Source organism: Aquarana catesbeiana, linkage group LG02, assembly GCF_042186555.1.
Source record: "Aquarana catesbeiana isolate 2022-GZ linkage group LG02, ASM4218655v1, whole genome shotgun sequence".
NCBI classification, from domain to species: domain Eukaryota; kingdom Metazoa; phylum Chordata; class Amphibia; order Anura; family Ranidae; genus Aquarana; species Aquarana catesbeiana.
The window spans coordinates 357,340,424-357,355,120 of record NC_133325.1 but is presented as its reverse complement, the minus strand read 5'-3'; positions in this window follow the sequence as shown (position 1 = coordinate 357,355,120).

Here is a 14,697-nt window from a genome sequence, read left to right as displayed (position 1 = left end):
AAATCCAAGGAATACACATCCATGTTCAGAATATATACAATATATACATAATCCACTACCAAAATTATTTACATAAAGCAGCAGAGAGGGCCTAAGAGGCACAACCCATCACCTATGTATGCAGCCATTTATCAAAAATTAATCCAAAAAAATAATAATCTAGGGTGATAAGAGACAGAGAGCCACACCCGGGAAAGAGACTCCTGGCAGTCAGGGAGGCTTGAAACCCCTCCACGCCTTCAACCAAGCCCCCTGACTCCGCTTGTCTCTCTCGAGCACCCGAATCTTCTCCACCTCATGCAAAATGTCATACACCACCACCTGAACAGGAAGGATTTTACGCCGAATGCAGACCTGACACCGTGCGTTCCAAGTGAAATAACGGACTACTAGGCTAACTAGAAAAAGTGTATCCAAACAAAAAACCCCACCAGTATTGAATGCTCCGTACACCCACTCAGCATAACCCAGCCTGGAGAGGAAAGGGACACCGAGGGCCCGTCCCACCTGTTTGTACACCTCTATGTTAAAAGGGCAATGAAGCAGAAAATGGTCCATAGTCTCCTCCTCACCTGCACACTCCTCCCGAGGACAGCTACGATCCACCCCACTGCGGAATTTCAAATTGCCCCTAACATAGAGTCTCCCATGGAAGCACAACCAGGCCAGATCCCTGAATTTAGGGGGTACTCTGTCCAAATTAATAAGTCTTAACCCTGCCCTCAAAACTGGGCCTGGGCAATCCCTTAAGGCCAGTGGGTCATGAAAGACTTCGCTCAAGACTCGACTCATAAGGACTTTCCTCGGAACCGATCTGAGATCTTCAGCCGACAATCGCCACTGCCGTAGTAACTTCAGGCACGGAGCGACATAGGCTGGTAGCTGACCACGATGACCCCTGAGATTCTTCACTTGGCCACCTTCTTCCCAAAGTCGTAGAAAAGGCCTAAACCAAGATCTAAATATGCCTGCCCATCCAGGAGGTTCCACTGCAAGCATATTACCAATATTAAACTTGAGAAAAAGCAGTGAAAAGAAAAGAACTGGGTTGACCATACCTAAGCCACCCTCCCTCCTGGATAGATAGGTGACATTCCTCTTGATGGGGTTCAGTCTGTTCCCCCACAACATCTGGAAGAACACACTACTGACCCTAGCATAGAGAGACATTGGCAAGATGCAGACAAAGCTGACATACAAGAAGATCGGAATCAGGTAAGTCTTAATCAGATCAACCCTTTCCCTCATAGATAACTTCCATCTCTTCCAGTTGACCACCTTAGTATTGGCAATTTCCAGTCTGCCTTCCCAGTTTTTGAGGCCATAATCGCCAGGTCCAAATTCAATGCCTAAAATCTTAATTCTTTCCTGGGGCACTGGAAAGGTGTCCGGGAGATCAAACCCCTCACCTTCCTTTCCCATCCAGAAAACTTCACTCTTTTCCTGATTGATCTTGGAGCCTGATGCTTCAGAATACCGTGATGTCAGAGAGACCACCTCCTCTGCTTCATCCGCCCCGGTGACAATCACCGACACATCGTCCGCATAGGCAACAACCCTCAAAGGCGGCTCACCCGGAAGCCCCACTGGCACCCCACACAACATGCCGCTCTCTAGCCTCCTGATGAAGGGGTCGATTGCAAACACATAGAGCAGGGGACTCAGGGGACAACCCTGGCGCACCCCGGAGCCAACCTCAAAGGACTGCCCAACCCAACCATTAACAAGAGGAAAGCTCTCTGCCCCCTCATACAAGACTTTTAACCAATCGACAAAACCACCCGGCAGACCGTACTTACTAAGGAGCAACCACAGGTACTCATGGTTAACACGATCAAAAGCCTTTGCCTGATCCAATGTCAGCAAATACTTTCCCCAGCCTGCAGCCCTGCACCGCTCCAAGGCCTCCCGGACAGCTAAAACTGCTGTGAAGGTGCACCTACCCTGGACCGAACAGTGCTGATGGCGAGAAAGCAAAGACTCTGCTACTGGCGATAGGCGCCAGAAAATGATCTTTGCCAGTATCTTTCTATCGACATTAAGAAGGCTGATGGGGCGCCAATTCTCAATCATCGAAGGATCTTTACCCTTTGAAAGAAGAATCACAGCTGAGTGCCTCATGGAAGAGGGAAGTACCCCCTCAGCAAGGCAACTGTTAAAAACCTCTACCAAATGTGGGGCCAGAATAGACTTAAAAGCTTTGTAAAACTCAGCCGTCAAGCCATCCGGTCCAGGTGATTTTTTGATGGCAAGCTGTTCAATTGCCCTTATCACCTCTTCAACTGTGATCTCCTCTGTCAAATTCATCAATGGGACATCTTCATCATTTAGACCTGGAGTAGAGTCCAAAAAGCTTTCCATCTTGTCACGGTCAAGCTCTTTCCTCCCAAGAAGGTCAGCATAAAAGGACCTCACGACCTCCAGAATCCCTGACCTGGACTTTGTCAAGGAACCTGTACTGTCCTTAAGGCCAACGACCGTTTTAACAGCTACACCTTGTTTGCAGTTCTGGTAAGGGTCAGGCGAGTGGTACTTCCCATAGTCCCTCTCCAGAACCAAAGAGGCATGCCGGTCATATTGACACTTCCTGAGAAGGAGTTTCACTTCGGAGATTGCCCCAGGATCTCCTCCTCTCGAGACAAGAATATCCAGCTTCCTCCGTAAACGTTGGTAGGTCATGTATTTATTAAACTGCTTTCTATTGGCTAGGCCCCTGAAGAATCCAGCAATCCTCTTTTTGGTCAGCTCCCACCACTCAGCCTTGCTGCTACAAAAGTCCAGGATGGTCACCTGTGCCTGAAAGAATTCCTCAAAGGATTGTCTAACATGTTCTTCCTTGAGTAGAGTCGAATTCAATCTCCAGATGCCCTTGCCCCTCTGAGGGGCGTCTGAAGCATTCAGGACCACAGATAGCATACAGTGATCAGAGAACTCTACTGCCTGCACCACTGGGGGTGAGAAAGCAGAGGTCTCCTTCAAAAAAAACCTATCTATTCTACTCTGACTATTACCTCGATGAAAGGTGAACCCAGTGTCATCCGGGAGGTGCTTAATGTGCACATCCACAAGACCAGCATCCCTAACCATACTATTTAAAAAAACGCTATCATATCCCAGCCTGTCCTTGAAGTCCTTCCTGTCCTTGGGCCTAGTTACTGTATTAAAGTCACCTCCAAAGACCACTTGCCGGGATGTAAAAAGAAATGGCTTGATCCTTGTAAAAAGGCATTTCCTGTCCCACTTTGTGTGCGGTCCATAAACATTAATTAGGCGCAGGTCCTGCCCTCCCACAAGGACGTCTAAGACCATACATCTCCCAATCTCCACCTCAATAACCCGCCGGACAGTTACCATGCCGGTTTTAAACAACACCGCCACACCGCCGTAAGGCTCGGCCGCAAGAGACCAGTAAGATGGACCATACCTCCACTCTCTCTTGGCCATATGAATATCTGCCAAGGAGGTGAGCCTAGTCTCTTGCAAAAATAAAATTTCAGCATCTAATTGGCTGAACAAAAAGAAGGCCATAGAACGAGCTCTTACTGACTTAATGCTGGCGACATTTATTGTCACCACTTTTAACGGAGGGGGAACCGCCATTTGGGTTATTGGGTGGTTTGCTTCTTAGCTCCCCTCTGCTGCTCATCACCAGAAGCCTCTCTCTTTCTTGAGGCCGCCTCAAACTCCATTTCGGAATCAGAACTTCGCTCCGAAGAAGCTCCAGATGAAGAGATATCCCAATTAGAGGACCTATACCGGTTGGAGACAGGCACTGGAGCCTGTTCTGTCCTCACCACCTGCTTCTTCCGCTTCCCAACCTTCCTTCTCTCCTCCAGGTACTGCAGGTCAGCTTCAGAGATGCCCTCATCTCTTACTTTTTTCTGTGAAGTCTTTACAGAAGACTTCTTTACAGAGGAAGAAGCAACCTTTTTAGTACCCACTACTACTGCTGGTGGGGGGGGTGCTCCCTTTGAATCAGACTTAGGAGGGGTAGACTCCTGGGGGGTAACTGACTCAGGGGGCACAGACTTGGAAGGTTCTGACACAAGAGGAGAGGGTACAGTAGGCTGGGGGGAGACAGATACAGATACAGAAGGAATACTTACAGACACATGAGGGGTGGCCACAGGAACTGGAGAGGGATCCTGAGCAGGACCAGGGGAGACGGTCACCGCAGAGGAGGATGGTACACCAGGGGCCTCACCCTCCATCCTGTCCAGCCTTGACATGTCATCAATTACCTCCTTCTCCATATTGTGCCAGGCTTCAGGACACCTGCTGTAGGGGTGGCCAAGGCGCAGGCACAGGTTGCACCTGATCATCTCGGTGCAGTCCTTAGCCATATGACCCTGACCCCGACACACTGAACATATCAAGGCTGAACAGGAAGAGCTCAAATGCCCCTTTTCTCCACAGCGGTGACACAGCTTCGGCTGACCAGGGTAGAAAAACCTGGGATAGTCATCCTATCCCTCCCTATAAAAGCTGAGGAGGGCAGGTGACGGACAACATTCCCATCCCTGGCCAACCTGACTGTAACCGACCAACCCCCAGTCCAGATGTTACGCTCATCAAGGATTTTACTGGGCTTAGTCAAAACCTCACCATAGTTCCTTAACCAGACCTCTAGGTCCCGAGCAGGAACACTCTCATTAGTGAGTATGATGGTTATCTTTTTCACCGTTGACCTTTGCGAAACCGCAACTGGGGCCAGACCTTCCCATTCAGGTCTTGACCTGCACCGAGCCTCATATCGCTCCCAGAACAGGTCAAGACCCTCTGGCCTGGTGAAACTAATGGTATAATCCCGTGTCCCAGCTACATGTATTAGAGCATACAGGTCATTTGCCCCAAAACCCATCTCTAAAATCAAATCCACCACTGCACGCCGTGCTGGAGGGATCGCACCACCTTCCCATTTGAGAATTACCACATTTCTTCTCGGACCCCCAGCAGAAGCCAGAGACCCAAGACCAGATCCCGGGGTGCCCAAAGTGGTAGGCTGCAGGGGGAAACCCCGCTTGGGGGCGGAGCTACCAGGAGCAGAGCGTACCACCTGAGCAAATGTGGGTTTATCAGGGCCAAGGCCCCACACTGAAGTTACAGCAGTCTGTACGTTACTATTATTATTCACTACTTGAACGGAGTTGGTAGGACTGTCCATCACACTTGTACTGGGACCATTGTTCATCACACTTGTACTGGGATGATTTTTATCAGTCACACAAATATCCACATTCTTATCAGGAATAGTCACAGTTTCTGCTGCAATGCCAGCTGTCTCCTGAAGCTGTGCTGTAGAGTCTTCAGCAGGTTTGGGGCAAACAGCTTCAGATTCAGCTAAATGGGGGTTAATAGGCTCTGCTGAATGTTGCAGTTCATCTGCAGGAATGTCATTTTTTAAATGCAAACTTTGCTGTACTGCAGCATCAGCAGGCACAGCATTGCTACACATAGGACTAGCAGCCTGATTGTCACTGGGCACATTGTCAGTACAGGGGGTCCCCGACTTACGAACATCCGACTTACGAACGACCCCTACTTACGAACGGGGCCCGAATGACGTCACTGCTGGCCGAATCTTCCTCTCCTGAGCCTTTCCTCCATTCCTGGCTTGGCTGCGGGTCCCCTTCGTCCTCCTGCCTGCCCATCCACAGGCCTGGTATGGTCCGGTGGCTTGCCAGGCCGCTGAAACTGCCCGTCGTGGCCGAGGCCTTGTGCGGCCTATGAAGCCTCCACGATCCCCAGTCTTTCCTACGCCGCTGCCCCGCGATGGTGCACCGCGGCCGGCCGCCCGGCCGGCCGGCCTGCCTGGCCTCTGATGGCTGCTTTCACCATCCATCTCCCTGCTGTGCCATACAGTGTACCTCTCTGCTGTACACAATAGTGAGAGGGGAGAGCTGTGCTCAGCTGCGATCCTGGACTCCTGTTTTGGAAGTGACAGGGTCAATAAAGAGAACCTGTCACCTCCAATTGCTATCACACAGGGAATTGTTTCCTCCTTTGTGATAGCAATAAAGTTAAGTGAAAAAAAAATTGATAAAAAAAAATAAAAATAAGAAATACAGTAATAATTAAATTAATAAAATTAAAAAAATAATAAAAAAATGTAAAGAATAAGAAAAATAATATTAAAAATAAGAAAATTATACAAAAATAAAAAAAAAGTAAACGACAAGCTACAAATAAATACAAATAAAAGAAAGTGATTAAAAAGTAAAAAAATAAAAGAAACAAAACATATTTGAACTAACCATGCCGCCCCTGCCATCCGGTTGCCTTTCTCTGTTGATTTGGGTTTACATCCTGTCTCTGAGACTAGATTTGCACTTAAAAAAGGTACTGTTCCGACTTACAAACAAATTCGACTTAAGAACAAACCTACAGTCCCTATCCTGTTCGTAACCCGGGGACCCCCTGTATCAGTCACAAAAACTGTTTTATGCACCACATGGGGCTTGACGGGCTTTACCTTGTCAGGCACATTATCTGTTATGTCCTCCTCATGGAACACCAGCTGATCACCCCGCAAAGGAGACTCCATTGCCTGGATTACCTTGAGCATGCCTCCTGAGTCCTGGGAAGGCATGGGGCTGCTTACCTCTACCTGAGGGGGCAGGGGGTCAGAACTGGGGGTCTCCTCCTCCACCTCCATCTTTGTCATCCTCGCAAACCTTTTATCATTGTAAAACTTTTCCTTAAATGGCCCATCTCTTCCTTCCATGATGGACACAATGGTCTCCTGATGTTCAACCCGGACCTTGGCCAGTTGGATCTCCGGATCCATGGACCCTCGTTTCTGGCTATGTAAGCCCTCACGCTGCCTTCTCAGGCGCTTCAGCTCCGCTCTCAGTTTATAGAGCTTGTCTCTTTCTCTATTCAGGGCTTTAATCCCGGCCACCACTCGCTCCTGAATTGCCTCTGAGCCTTCATCCTTACCAGGGGCAGAAAGATCACAAGCCATGTTTTGTACAGAGGAAGGCATGTCAACCGACGGCCCAGGAGATGGCTGGGAGCTTCCAGCAGGAGAGGCCCTGCTGGCCTCCATGGCTTCCCCAGAAAGGGGCCAGGAGAGCTGGGATAGATTTCCTCACCAGTCCCCTCTCACACGGATCTGCAGCAGCTCCAGAGACAGCCTCCTCCTGACACACCTGTGCTCCAATGATGGGTGGGGCACTATTCCTCCCACTGACACCAACGATGGGGCACTATTCCTCCCACTGACACCAACAACTAGTCATCCTACTGAAACCAATGAGGGTGCACCTTTCCTCCCTCTAATGCCAGAGATGCATTGTTTACTCCTATTGACACCAGAACAATTTCAACTCCCAATGGCCACAGTCCGGCCCCACAAAGTCTGAAGGACAGTAAACTGGCCCTTTGTTTACAAAGTTTGGAGACCCCCGATATAGCTCCAGAAACTGTTTCAGTTTATTTTGTAGCTGAAGAGCTTTTGTATTGTTAAGGCTGAGTACACACACACAGTTTTTTATCGTTCAACCCAGTGGCAGCAGCAATAGATCAACATATTAACACAAGCAATGTTAGTGTGGCAATCTACCCCGCTGTACCTTTCTGATCTGACTAGGGGACTGCACCCTGCCAGAACACACTGATTAGCATCCACAGCCATTGGCTGCGATTGTTGATCGGCTACTGGTTAGATGCTGGTTTTCCAGCATGCCCCTTTGACAGAAGCTGGTTGTGAGATTAGCTTCTATAGGCCAGACAGCTGTACACACTGAACCAGATGATATTCGGATCATGTGTACCCAGCTGAAGTGATAAGGTTAGAATATATTTCAATTGGCTTAGACAAAATACAACTTCTGTGCCTAGAAAACAAGGTCAATGCTGGCTGTGCATCTAATATTGAATATTATCTCTATATTCCTGTGACAATATCTGTTGAAGCAAATGCAAATTTAAAAAGGAACTCTACGTGTATAGAAAAAGCAGCCTGTGAAGCTTAATATGGTCAGGATACACCCAGATACCTGGACTGACAGCTGGCTCAGCCTCTCAGCGAGCCGTTGGGAGCCTGAGCCAGCCGCCCCCACCCCTCCACAGCCCAGTGCTCCAGTTAGTGAGGGCAGAGCAGAGAACCGCTGACTGACAGTCAACAGCTGTCTGCAGCCTGTAACCAAGAACTGAGTGATCAGCAGTGTTTAATCACTCAGTTTCTGATCATAGAGCCACCAAGGGACAGATGGAGCATCGGACCAATGCTGCATCCACCTATGTGAGTATCATTTTTTAACTTCTCTTTTAACTCTGACCTTGCTCAAGGTCTGAGCTTTCTGACATGTATCTTCGCCTTGGACAAACAGCTGTAAGTACCTTATATGGTCATACCACAACTTCAGATAACATCCCAGGTCAACACAGTCACTTCCATAACATTTAACGTGCTTGTAAACCCAGCCTAAACGCCCACGTTCAAAGAATAGAGCACACCACCAGCAGCTCATTTGAAGAGGAAAAGCTTTTAAAAAGAAATGTCATGAATATTTTATTTTATTCCTTAACTTATAGGTCACGCAACCACTTTTTTTTTCCCTTCACCTTCTCACGGTCAAAAGTTAAGCCTAAGCCACAGGGTATTACATATCCTAGTGATGTCACTTCAGCTTTTCCAGGCTTACCCCCAGACCATGCAGAATGGAGCGGTCAGTCAGCAACATGGATTAGATATTTGACTGACATTTCTGCTTAGCCCTGCCCTCTCTTGGTTAGCTAGGATGATTATTTCCAATAGTAAGTGAGGAGTAAATGTGGCCTTACTTGAAGCACTATGATGGCAACACAGTAGAAGCTCTATGAGCCTGCAGATGGCTGCTACAGAGTAGAAAATGTGGCTTGTGACTGGTAAGTAAGGATGAGCTCTGGCGTGTTCGCACAGCCCACTTGCAGAGCCTGCCAGGAAGTCGGCACTGCGCTGTGCTAATCACAGGCAGTGAGACATTGTCCCGATGCGCGGCTGCAGAGATTGGGAAATGTCTCACTGCCTGTGGTTAGCGCAGCGCAGTGCCGACTTCCTGGTGGGAAAGGCTGTGCGAACACGCCGGAGCTCATCCTTACTGGCAAGAACATCTGGTAATTTCATGTAAAGCCAAGTTTTAATATGCAGAGAAAGGGCACCCAGAGATTACAATAATGTTAGGAAGACTTTACTTTGTGGGGGTTTGTGTTTAGCCCTTACCTGTTCACCAACCACCCAGCTTTCAATTACAGTATTTTTCCCTTGCACTGCAAGGCACCATTGGCACCTGAGCAATTTGGATCATGTGCAGAATCGCCACGATTCTGCTTGCGATTCAAGAATCGGAGCAAAACACGGAACGCATTGTGATACCATTATTTCCTAATGGCACCCCAAACGTTGGGTCATTTTGCTGCAATGGTCGAACAAAATGCACGACAATCGCAGCAAAAATCGCAACCGCAAACGCTCCTGGCTTTGTGCCAAGATTTGGTACATGAGCTTCTTTGGAGTGTTTTTGGAGCGGAGCGGGGCCCATTCAAATGAATAGTGCCACTCCAAAATTGTCCCACTAAAAACAAAGCAAAGTTAAAAAAAAAAAAAAGAGAGCTGCAGCAGCTCAGGTGTGAAGGGAGCCTGACACATTGGAAGATGTTTACCAAAACTGGAGCACACAGAATCCAGTACAGCTGTGCATAGTAATCAGATTCCAGGTTTTATTGTTAAGACTCATTAGAACAAGCTGAAGTTAGAAGCCGATTGGCCATCATGCACAGCTGCACCAAATTCTGTGTGCTCCAGTTTTCGTTAATCTACCCCATTGTATGATATTACTTCATCACTTTATTATTCAATCCAATTTCCTTTTTTCTCTAAAACAACAAGCAGCCCACCTAGCAAGACTAGTATACTGGCTCCTGGTGAGGAGTATAGCTCAGGTCCGCAGTGCTCCGAGTCCTGCCCCAACCCTACCCACCACCTGCAAAAACAAAGGAAGCAATAATGCTGTTGCTGTGCAGCATGGGAAAGGACAGAGCCTGCTGGAAGGAATAATGACTTGTGGGGGGGTATATTCTCCAGAGAGACTGTACCTGGTGCAGCAGAGTCCCAGGGCTCTGCAAGCATACTAAAGACAGAGAGTTCCTTTGCTTGGGACAGTCGTTGGGAGGGCATCATAGAACACAAAAGTGCAGCAGGCTGCTGATAGGACAATTAACTGCAGCGTTAGGGAATCAGAAAGATAGAGTTGCAGACATCTTGTCTGTGGGAACGCCAGTGCCAAGCCTGATGTCACTGCCTGGTGTAGCTGCCTTGTCATGGGAAGGACGTCTTTGCAGCTGGTATTGTTGAGCTTCGGACAGAGAGCAAGAGGAGAAAAGTCATCATCCTATGTGTTGGTGAGAGGCCACTGGCCATACCAGATTGTAAGCTCCTTGAGGGTAGGGACTGATGGGAATGTACAATGTATATGTAAAAGCGCTGCGTAAATTGACGGCGCTATACAAGTAACATAAATAAAATAAAAATAAATACCCCACTGCACCCTTTTTAAAACAATATTGTTTACTTGGGACACCACTTAGGCACCTATACTTGGGTTCAGAGGGGCTTATGCTTGAGTGCTCTAATGCCTGATTTGGTTCCAAGTGCAGTCGGGGAGGGTTTGCCAGAGACTGTTAGGCCATTATGTTTGTATTAAACTGATAAATAGGGCCTCAAACCACATTTATCAGTTTGAACATACATTTCAAAGGGAGGGGTAGAAAGTGTCTGAATACATGCAGTGCCTTGGCAAGATATTGCATCAACTGCTGCTGAAGAAAAACAGATTTCAGGAAGGTGGATGAAGTTTGGGTAAGACAGGTTTTAAGGGGAGCTCAGCCCTTCGTGATTCAAAACCCCCATCATCATTCAAATAAAAACATAAAGGGATGCTGGAATCTTGAGATACCCTGAATTAGTCAGAACCATGCGGGAAGAGGATGCCATGTTGGAGGAAAAAAGAAGAGCCAAGGGTCGGAGCCTATCATGGGAATCATAGAGGCTAGTGCAGTGGAGGTAACTCAAGTCATATTGTAATTGAATGTTATTAAAAATTACCTTTCCTTTTCAATCTGCAGATCTGTAATTTTCTATAAAATGCAATGTGGCTATCTGCAGGTATTCTGTACACAGAATATGTACAGAATGCCCCCAGGCACATCATTTCCTGCTTGTGTGATTAGCTTACTGATTTTCCCAGAAGTCTGCCCTAAGATACAAGTCAGATTTTAGGCATCTCCTGCAACAAAAATGTGAATTTTGGTGAGATACTCCCAATAGGAAATCACGTCTAAAGGGATACAAGCCCAGCAGCTTTTCTCATTAGTGCCATGCAGGTGCAGTAGCTGATTGAGAATTATGAAACCACTCCCATTAGATTCACTTTCCCACATGGACACAGACAAACGCACAGGGATTTCTTCAGAATAACAAAAGGTAGGAATCTGCAACAAATTTTAAAATCCTTGTATTGTACATAGATCACCCAGAGGGGGATATTTTTTTCTCAACAAAAGTGGAGTTACTCTTTAAAGTTGAAGTGTCTCAATTGAAGGAAATGGTGACCCTGCTTTTAGTAATTCACTTGAGCTGTTGTCAGATTCAGCGACCTGTCAAAATTGCAGAGGTGTAGGCCACTACGAACATGAATGAAGTTGGCCAGGTGCCTGACTACCTACACTGTAAGACAACTTCCAATCATGATGTGATGCAAGAAAGAGGACTTAGAGGGTCAAGGTTTCAAAACAAGGATGTGACCCCTGTGATGGGGTCTTACAGATGTTGTTAGCTGTTGCACAGCCGGGGACAGACACACTGGCCATCGTGTGACCTCAGCCACCAGGGTTCATGAAAAGTTCTCTAATCAATGGGATGAACACAGATCTAGTGAGGCAAAAGCTGGCTTCTGTTGCCTCCAGATGTGATTCTTTAGCAGAGAAAGCACACCCCCTGCTGTGGCCAGTGTACATGCGTCTGACACTAGAAAATAAACCTTCAGCAGAGAAGATGTCTCAGTTAGGCAAGATACCTGTGGACTCGAGCAGAAGATAGAAACTTGGTGTCTAGAAGACGTCTTCTGCCCAGCCTTCCGATGATGCAGTGGGGTCATCTGTCAGAGAAACATCTGAACTCAAAAAGCAGAGGATTAAGCAATAGATTTGGCTTGCTTGGGGAACCTCAGGTGATGCATGGCGGCCACATGCAGAAGCAGCTATCACCACTTTAGTAATCAAAGTCTTCATAAAAGTAGAGAAAGGCTCTGGTCTACCTTCTGACACACGTTGATGGGAGTCTCCCATGCATGCTCCCTTTGCATGGCCACAAAGTTAGCCTGACCTCTAGAATCAAATATACATAATGTAAACGGTCTATTGATATTATTACGAGCAAGTGTTACTTGGCTCCTTATCAGTGTTAATTTGATGTTCAATTGGTTGTTATACTGTTATGTCTTATGTCAAGTGTGATACTTTACCTATACCCGTGTTCAAAGGGACTTACATTTGAGCACTCCAATGCTGGATTTGTGCTAGCCAGTGGGGGAGGGTTTGCGAGTGACTGTAGGACCATTATCCTCTCATTGCCCTTCGTCAGGACCTCCCATTGTAGAGGGATAGAATCAATCATTGGTCCATTTGCTGTTTACAGTCACACAATATTTTGTAACCATTTCCATATACTTGTTAAAGTGTTTATTATTGCATTTCCATCTCTTGCCTATTGATTTATTGTGCATTGTTACAATAACTATTCACTCTTCAGCCTTGGTGTGGCATTGCTGGGAAGGTCATTGACATCTGCAGTCAGAGGACCCAAATATCAGTGGCCCGTGCACAGGATACAAAAATCGAATGGAAAAATTCGTACGACGAGCTGTCTGCCGATTTTCAGATCGTTAGTACGGTGCCTTCGACAGCCGATTTTGCTTTTTCGTCAGACAAAAGCTGCATGTGCAGACTATAAAATTTTTGGCGGATGTGAAATCAGTGTCCGATTTTCATTTCATTAGTGCGGTTTTCGGACGAAAAATATCATAAGAGCAAGACTATGCATGCTCAGAAACGAAAGAATACATACAAAACTATTCAACACATCACGTCACTTCTGACGTACGAAAATTTTCATATGGTGAGTAACCTCTTCACTATCGACATGAGACTAGCATGCTACAAGAAAACGGACGTTCGGTCATCCAAAAATCTAAGCGTGTGTACAAGGCTTAAGCGTGTGTACGAGGCTTAATCATTAAATGAGGGACGGCATTGTTTATTTAAAGGATAAGTCCAGCATGAGCTGTCAGCTGCGGCTTCGATGAGAAGGTGGGTGCAGAGGATACAGCCGACAACTGAAACCCCATAGTAAGTCTAGGGGTGATGTCACTCCCCATTCATTTAATTTGTGTCCTCTGCAGAGCTTCCGCCGCTGGAGACCGGAGTGGCTTCAAAAAAGGTATGTATACTGATTTCTTCTTTACAGGGCTAGATAGGTTAGTGTTAGATCGTGGATGTCTGTAGATGTAGCAATTTTAGTGTTATGCCCCATACACACGGTCGGATTTTCCGACGGAAAATGTTCGATGGGAGCTTGTTGTCAGAAATTCCGACCGTGTGTAGGCTCTATCGGACATTTTCCATTGGAATTTCCGTCACACAAAATTTGAGATCTGGATTGTGTGTAGACAATTCCGACACACAAAGTTCCACGCATGCTCGGAATCAAGCAAAGGAGCCACACTGGCTATTGAACTTTTTTCTCAGCTCATCGTATGTGTTATATGTCACCACGTTCTTGGCAATAGGAATTTCCAACAAGATTTGTGTGATCGTGTGTATGCAAGACAAGTTTGAGCCAACATCCGTTGGAAAAAATACATGGATTTTGTTGTCAGAATGTCCAATCGTGTGTACGCGGCATTAGGGTGGACTTCCACTTTGAAATAGATCTAAATCCAATCAATAAAAAACACAAGTAACGTAATTAATGCAAGTTTATAGGTAATCTTCAATATTTTTAAATCAGCAGCTTTCATTCTAATAATACCCAAAAATAAAATTACCTAATGATAAGAATAGTGAAATAACAGTAAAAATAATAATCTTGAATTAAAGGTCCTTTGTTCAACCTCTTTCTGATATGGGGTGGCAACACCCTGTCTCCCAATCACTCAGCTGCGTTGTTGTCCTGTCACATGCACTTCCACTGTAGACTATTATTGGCCGTGCCACTACCATGGTATAGACATGTTCCACAATAGTCACCATCAGGAAGTCCATTCTAAACCATTGCTGTAACCAGCTGCAAAGAGGCTGGACTAACAGCAATAAGGAGCAAAAAAGGATGAAAAATGTGAAAACAGCATTTTATAATGTGCTCCTGTGTCCAGGCAACAGACATTTACATATTTCGAACAAGCACAAGCTTTAAAACAAGCCCTTACCGAGCTATGTAGCTGCTTTTAGTGTGACGTTATTCCTTCTCAATGATTAGTCCGTTCCTACGGGCTCACGCACACTGGCGCTTTTTGGCATTTAGTTGGAAGCTTATTTCTGCACCAAGAATACACATCTGCCATGGTTTTACGCTACTACTTACATAAACCCACATTTGTACTCGGAGTCTCTTGAAGATAATCAAGGAAATGTAATGGAGGAAAGCGGGAAAGTGACCTG